Source organism: Pteropus alecto, unplaced genomic scaffold, assembly GCF_000325575.1.
Source record: "Pteropus alecto unplaced genomic scaffold, ASM32557v1 scaffold74, whole genome shotgun sequence".
NCBI classification, from domain to species: domain Eukaryota; kingdom Metazoa; phylum Chordata; class Mammalia; order Chiroptera; family Pteropodidae; genus Pteropus; species Pteropus alecto.
Genome location: NW_006436291.1, coordinates 4831084 through 4839523, shown reverse-complemented (window position 1 = coordinate 4839523; position 8440 = coordinate 4831084). Strand labels below are relative to the sequence as shown.

General features: G+C 38.4%; 1 pseudogene; it reads right to left on the bottom strand.

Annotated features, from left to right (window-relative positions):
* Window positions 1–755: 755 nt before the first annotated feature.
* On the bottom strand, window positions 756–874 carry LOC112480511 (annotated as a pseudogene).
* Window positions 875–8440: the final 7566 nt, after the last annotated feature.

The window sequence follows — 8440 nt, the reverse complement described above, 5'->3', positions numbered from 1 at the left end:
ATCGAAGCACGATTTGGATAATTTTAAAGCTATTCCTCTAAGGCTCGGTAATGGAAAGAGGTTCGAATATGTTGATTAAAAGAAATTATCTATAATTTTGTCATTTTGCTCCTACTATTAAAAGTAAGAATTTTATAGACGTATGGAGAATAAAGACTGGGTGAAAGGAGATAATGATGCAAAAAAATGTTAAAAGAGCTCACATTCCTGGTAAGGTGGCAGACTGGGAACCCTGAAACACACACACACATACGCACACACACTCTCACACACACACATATGCACACACACACACACACACACACTCTCACACACACACCCATTTTAAAAGTGTCGGTGAACTGATAAGTTAGTAAGAAATATTCAGAAGCCAACTCTAAAAGAAAGCAAAAATACAGACGAAAATTGGGTCACTGAGACAGGTTGATTTTCTTCTCGAGAGCATTCGATTAACAGGATAGCCTTAAACTCTGATTCTCAAGGCTCCACAGGAATGGGAGACGAAGTGATTTTCTTCTCGAGAGCATTCGATTAACAGGATAACCTTAAACTTTGATTCTCAAGGCTCCGTAGGAAGGGGAGACAAAGCTCAAGATGTTTGCAAGGATGGGGTCTAACAGGAGACTCTCTGCTGCTCCGCTAAAGCAGTGGCTCTTTCTTTCTTTCTTTTTTTTTTTTTAAGCGAGGCAACCCTTGGTTGACCTCACAGATTGCAGGGACCTTGTCAGCTTACAATCCCTTATTTTTATTTTTTATGCCTACAGCACCTGGTCTTCCTAGCTGGTCTCCCATCCAAGTACTAACCAGACCTGACCCTGCTTAGCTTCCGAGATCAGACAGGATCAGGCTTGTTCAGGGTGGCATGGCCCTATACGCAATAGCTCTTTCTTAACTGGGGGTGATTCTACCTGCCAGGGCATATGGGGCAATGTGTGGAGACATTTTTGATTGTGATGGCTGAAGACGTGTTACTGACATCTACTGGGTAAAGGCCAGGGATGCTGCTACCCATCCTACAATGCACGGGACCACCTCCCACAACGAAGGATTATCTGGTCCAAGGTGTCAGTAGTGATGACGCTGAGAAACCCTGCTCCACAGAGTTACATTGCCAGTGTAAGAGTGACCTAGAAACTAGACCACTTTCCTTCCAGTCCCCCAGAGGCAAGCAAAAGTGTGTTTTCCAGCACAGTGCTGGGAGTGGTGTGCCTCCACGAGAATTCACAAGCACGAGCTGCTAACATACAGATTGGCACCTCGAATTCATTCAGACTGAGGCTACTTAATCTCAGGCTATTTTAAAGTAGTTCCAGGCCAGTTGTCCTCCCAAGTACTTGGCAGAAGGAAATCACCTCTCCTTTTTGGGCAAATCTACCTTCAATCTGGGTCTCACGCATATAAACTTCCTAGAAATATACACACACAATAAAAGCCACAAGAAAAGAATGAGTCAAGAGTGAAGGCCAGCAGAGAGGACAATCAGACCCTCACATCCTTCTGTCGTTGAAACGAACACACAGGGAATATACAAAATAAGGCTAGTGAATGTTTAAAGAAATAAAGTAAGCGAATGAAAATATGATTAAAGAATAAGAGCGTATAAGTAATGACTGAACAGATTTGAAAAATAGATCAATGAAACTTTAAAAATGAAAAGCAGAATGATTAATATTTAAAAAGTCGATGGAAAGCAATTAGACACAGCTGATGGGAGTGAGCAAACTAAAAGAAGGTCTAAACACTTCCCCAGTGAAGCACACAGAGATTAAGATACGGAAAGAAGACAGTGATGAAGAGATGCGGGGGATGGACCGAGCAGGTCCAACATGTGGGTAATCAGAGCTTCCGAAGGGGCAGTGAGAGAAAATGGTGTAGAGGCGATATTCGAAGGTGTAACGGCCAGTCATTTCCCACAACTCATGAAAGATGCCCGTCTACAGACTGAGAAAGCCCAGTGCATCCCAAGCAAGGTGGATAAATAAAATCAATCCTACACATAGACTTGTCACAGGGAAACGGAAGAACACCAAGAACAGAGATCGTGTTTAGAAAACTCCAGAGGGCATTATATCACCTTCAAAAGAATGACAATTAGACTGACTGCTGACTTTCCAATAGGAACAACAGAAGCCCAAACGAGATAGAATGACGTCACCGCATCCTATGAGGAAGTAACTGTCGACCTAGTGTCATGTACCCAGTAAAATGTCTTTCAATAAAACTGAGAGACTTTGCTATCAGTGGAATTCTAAGTAAAGGAAATTCTAAAACATGGGCTTTGGGCAGAAGGAATGCGATCCAGATGGAAAGACTGAGATGCAAGAACTGTGTGCAGCTGAACAGACACGCACCGAATAAAATATCAGCAGTTCCTGAGCGGAAAGAAAATATGTCAGAACTCATATAAAATAGCACTAATGTCTGGAGGTGGCGATAAGAATTAAAGAGTTCTAAGGTCTTGTTTTGTTTGAGAGGAGAGTGAAGATAGTCATTAGCTATACATTTTGGTAAATTAAGTGTGCATGTTAAAATCTCTAGGGTAACCATTTAAATAATGAAAATGAGACACACGGTTTCTAAACTAATAGAGGGAGAAGGGAAGAACTCGTGCACAAAAAGTTTAAAAACTAAACAAAATATCTATTGTTTAGGGATGTAAGCATGTGATAAAATCATAAAGAAAAATAAGAATAATAAACACAGAAGTTGGGATCACGGTAACCTGGCGGGGAGTGGCAGGAGCCATGAGATGCGGGAGGGACATGCAGGGCACTGACTTCAAAGGTAAGTGAAAAAAATTGTTCTTAAACTGGGTGGTGGGTACATGATGACTGAATTGTCATCATTTACATCTAAATGTAATTCCTAATCTTTTGTATCTGATCAACATTTGATTACAAAAACAACAGATTATCGAAAGAAAAGGAAAAAAATATTCCCATCAAACATTTTCTGTCTTCTGTAACACTGATGACCCTCTCAGGAGCCAGAGGGACTTATGTAAATGGCTCAGTTCCCTCTCCTTCTGAGCCCTGCTGGAGGACTCGAGGCCTTCGGGGCAGAAAGCCAAGAGTGTGAGCCCAGCGGGGAGAGGTGGAATTTAGTAAAAGGGGTTGGAAAAAGAGGGGCAACTGCAGTGAGTGTAATGGCCTCAACAGCAGTAAGGGGACCGAGGTGCATGGGCACACGGATGGGACAGGGACAGCTGTGGCAGTCATCAGGGCTTGTCTGACCATGGAGGTGGAGAATGAGGGGCATCGCAAACGTAAGCATCCTACACATGGCGAGGGTTAAAAGGTCAACAGTGAGCGCTGAAGTTACCACGAGGAAAGCTTAGCTTTTCTCCCAGGGCAGAGATGTAAAGAGAATCTAGGTACATCATCCATAAGGGCGAGTCGCCGGATGTGGTTTCATTTCTAAAGGACATAAATAGATAAATATATTGAAGAATACTATCTAGGATAGGCTAAGATATGGCAAACAGAATGAAAAAAAGAAGCAGGTGACAGCATGAAAACCAAACGAAGGAAAAATCAAAGGACGAGGCATGGAATGAGTTGTGAAGGTAACGAATAAACATTGTTGGTTGCTCTTCCAGATCCTGTTCCCCCAACGTCGTTCTGATTTTCTCCTGAGGAATTTGTCATTTTCTTGTTATTAGCCATGTGCCTTAAGGTGCTAATGACCCACTTTCCGCTTTGGGATGGGCACCCGAATAATATAGATACCCCAAAAGACAGCGTAGAAAGGGAGAGAGGAACCAGGGTCTTGGCGGCATCATCTGGAGCTGCTGGAGCAAGCCTTACCTGAAGCAAGCCTTACAAGAACCAGTACCTTCCACTTACTGTTTAAACAGGTTTCAGTTGGGCTTTCTACCACTTGCGATGGAAAGAATTTTTGCTGTTATAAAGCGCATAGTACATAACTAAGGTAAAATTGTCATAATCTTTATCAACTAAATGAAATCTATCATTGAAATATATGAAGAAAAAAACTCAAGAAGTGCAGAAGAAAACCCGTGGAAACAAAATCGTCACGGAAGACTTCAAAATGCCTTCAGGGACCAAATAGGAAACGAAAGTGAACATGTGAAAACCTGAATCACATAATTAACAGAGTGAGTCTATAGATATGTTAACTTTGCACAGTATATACGCGTTCAACTACCAGTGGCACATTTACACATTTCCACAACTAAACCATGACAGGAATGTGAAGTGTTCCCTACAGGAGAAAAAGTACCACAATCTCTGCCAAATATCTTAGGAGCTAGTAACAAAAGTACACAGGAAACAAAGCCCCGGACCTCCAAGCCAAACAAAAACCCTTCTTGCTAACACATTTTTTTTTAATCAAAAAGGAAATAAAACTTGTAACCATAGATAGAATATCTAGAAGATAACTAAAATAAAAACACGGCTGTAAAACCATTGAGATACAGCGGAATTTGGACTCTAAGGGCAGTTCCTATTAAGCACTTTATTAAATAAAAAAGAAAAAACACATAACTCAAGTATCCAAGTAACAAAAGGAATCTGTACTTTCTGCCCAATTTTGCTGTGAATATGAATGAAACTGCTCTAAAAAATAGTCTGTTATTAAGAATTCATAAATCTTAAGAAAATAGAATTAAAAAACTGAGACATGGAATTAAGTCTTAATAAATTAGAAAGTGGTGTCCCTCATAAATATGAGATAATTCTTTGAAAGGGGAAGAATCGATGCAGTGTGCTAATCTCCTAACGAGCCCAAATATACAAAACTGGGATTCACACAGGGAAATTAAGCACAGATATTGATCAAATCTGAAAGATTCTAAGATAATACCGTGCTTCATTTTATGCTAGTCAACTTAAATATAAGAATGAAATAAGTGATTTCCGAGGCAAATGCCCGAGACTATAATCAGTGGAAAGGTAACCAGAAAATTTAAACGCTGACCAACGACACGGCCGAGGAAGTTGTTCAGGAGACTCTGCCCCGTGAAGTTTCCACACCCAGAGGGAGTCACGGGCAGTTTCTTTAAACCTTCACGGAACAGATAATTCCTGTGCTTCCTTAGCTCCTTCAGAGCACAGAGAAATAAGGAAAGCCTCGAAAAATCTTGTTAGAAAGCCAGAAATGGTAAAAGAGGGCAGGCCACAAACCGACCAGCTTACCGACGAACAAAACATCAGCCGATCTCACTCAAGACTGAGGTGAAAATCGGAACCCTCTATTGAAATAGTCTATGTGGGATATTAAAGGAATTGTGACCAAGAGGAGTTTTTAGCAGAGAAGTAAAGATGGCGTAATATTAAGAAATCTATTAATATATTCCGCCGTGTTATCAACAGATACGAAAAATTTATTTACTAAGTTTCAATATCTTCTCCTTACTTTTAAAAATCCCGTGATAAAATAGAAATCAATGAATATTACCTAGATAGAATTTTATGTGTGTGTATGGTATGCGTGTGTATTTTACCACATAAAACAGTAGCCGTTATCCTGCTTAATAATAAAACAGTAGCAGTAATGCCCGTTAAAGTCAATAAAAGACAAGAGTGTTGGTTATTGCTATTATTGCAGTTTGAGAATTATCAGCAAATTCTCATGCAGCACAGTTCCAGCAATTTACAGTCCGATCAACTCAATACGAAAGCGCCTGTTAACCTATACTCTTGTCTATACCACGTATTTCTACCCTCTTAAATCTTTGCCAACTGGATAAAGAAAATAACATTTTATAGTAGGGTTAATTTTTATTTCCTTAAGTGTTAGTGTGCTGAATTGTTGTGTGTTTAAAAGCCATTTGTACTTTTGCGAATAACCTATTTAAATCCTTTGCCTGTTTTTCTGTTTGATATTCTTTGATTAGCTATATTTGTAAATTAACAATAACTCATATGTCACACAAATATTTTTCTCAGTTTGTCTTTAGTCTTGATGCTGTCTTTTGACATAAAGAAATTTAAATGTTTTTTATATAATAAAACATTCAATCTTATCTCTAAATTTTTCTGGCTTTGGTGTTTATTTTGATAAAAGCTCTATTTCAAGAGCATAAAAATATTCCCCACTGTTTTATCCTAACAATTTTATAGTTATAGTTACAATTTTGCGTTGAGCCCTCTGGTTCACCTGTAATTTATTTTGGTGTAGGGACTGAGGTTGGGGATACAAATAGCTATCAAGTTTTCCCATATCCATTTACTAAGTAATCCATCTTCTACTCGCTGATTTTGGGTGTCCTCCTTAAATTCTATTTTCTTTTGTAACCTCAGATTTGCTTGAGTACACTGTATTCTGTTTCACTTGTCTGATTATTGCTGTGCCAGTACATACTGTTTTAGAAACCAGCATTATAGGTACTAATATTTGCCAGGGCAAGTGCTCCATTATTCTTCTCTTTCATATTTTTTCTTGTTATTCTCACAAGTTCGTTCTTCCACATGACCTCTAGAATTACTTTGTCAAGTTCTAAAAAAAGTCCTCTTGGCATTTTGATTGAGACTGTCGAATTCTAGTTCGATTTAGAAAGAAATACTGAGTATTTCTACCTAAGAAGAAAATTTGTTTCTCTATCTTAAAAATCATTTTTATGTCCCTCAGTGGAGTTTTATAATTATTTTTCTTGTTTTAACCCCATTTAAAAAAATTTTATTATTAGTTTCAAATATACAGTACAGTGGTTAGACTTTTATATAGTGTATAAAATGATCCCCCTAATTACTCTCTCTCTCCTCTGGCTCTCCACCTAGCCATTACATTAGAGCTGACTGCATCCCCTATGCCATGCTCCCCATCCCTGTGACCATCTATCAACGACTAATTTGTACTTTTTAACCCTTCACCCCATTCTTCAAGCCTCCTAGTCCCCCTCCCCTCTGGCCGTCACTAGATTGTCCTCTGTATTTGTGAGTCTGTTTTTGATTAGTTTGTTATTTTTGTTCCTTAGATTCCACATGAAAGTGAGATCATATGGTATCTATCTTTCTCTGTCTGACTTCTTTTACTCATAATAACTTAGGTCCATCCATGTTGTTGCGAATGGTATGATTTCATTTTTTTAATGGCTGAGTAATATTCCGTATTGTATATATGAACCATAACTTCTTTATCCAATAGTCTGTTGATGGGCATTTAGGTTGCTTCCATGTCCTGGCTATCGTATATTATGCTGCCATGAACATAGGGGTGCAAAGATCTTTATGAATTATTGTTTTGGTTTTCTTTGGATAAATACCCAGAAGTACAATTGCTGGGTCAAAAGGTAGATCCATTTTTAATTATTTGAGGCGCCTCCAGGCTGTTTTCCATAGTTGCTGTACCGATTTGCAATCCCACCGACAATGTATGAGGGTTCCCTTTTCTCCACATCCACGCCAATATTTGTTGTTCTTTTTTATCGATGACAGCCATTCTGACAGGTGTGAGGTGATATCTCATTGTGGTTTTAATTTGAATTTCTCTGATGATTAGTGACTTCGAGCAGCTTTTCATATGCCTTTCGGCCATCTGTATTTCCTCTTTGGAGAAATATCTGTTCAGGTCTTCTGCCCATTTTTTAATTAGGTTGTTTTTTTTCTTGTTGAATTGTATGAGTTCTTTATATATTTTGGATATTAACTTCTGTATCATAAGCAAATATCTTCTCCCATTCAGTCGGCTGTCTTTTTGTTTTGTTGATGGTTTCCTTTGCTGTTTATGGAGTTTTATAATTTTATTCATGTGCGCTGTTCACTAACTTTATTCTTAGGTGTGTTATATTTTTGGTACTATTGTGAATTTTCCATTATATTTCCTTAAATCACATTTTGAAACTGGTTATTGATTATATATTAAAAGCTATCTGTATATTAATTTTAATTGGTAACTTACATGGTAATATAAAAACATAGTATTATGAAAAATAACTATTTTCTAAAAATTTGATAGTGAATAGAATGGCATAGCGTTACACTGTTGCAAATCTCTTTACTGTTTGGGATAATGTAAGAAAGCTCGATTCTTTTATCTGCTTCCACATTCGATCAATTGCATCATCACATATCATGTAGCCTCTGGAAAACTATACTATATGTTAGTAAAAAAAAATGCCAGTGAAAAAAATCAAATGACCTCTTTAAGGAAGAATATTCTCAGGGACCTCCAGGAGTTCCCCAAACACACTTTGAGAGCCACTATTATTAACATTATTTACATAAGCTATATAATGTAATTTAAAAAAGAATTCTGCTGTTTACTGAATGCCTACTTCGTGCTGGAGCCTCTGTTCAAGGCTTCAGAACAACCGTGCAGGGTAGGCACTATTATCTCCTGCTTCCTCTTCCTCCCTGCACTTTAGAGATAAGCAAACTGAGACCGGGTGGGGAGACTCAACCGTTTCCCCAAAGTCACACTTTAGTAGAGAATGATACTAAAATTCAAACCAATGGCCATCTAACTAAAGATCAAA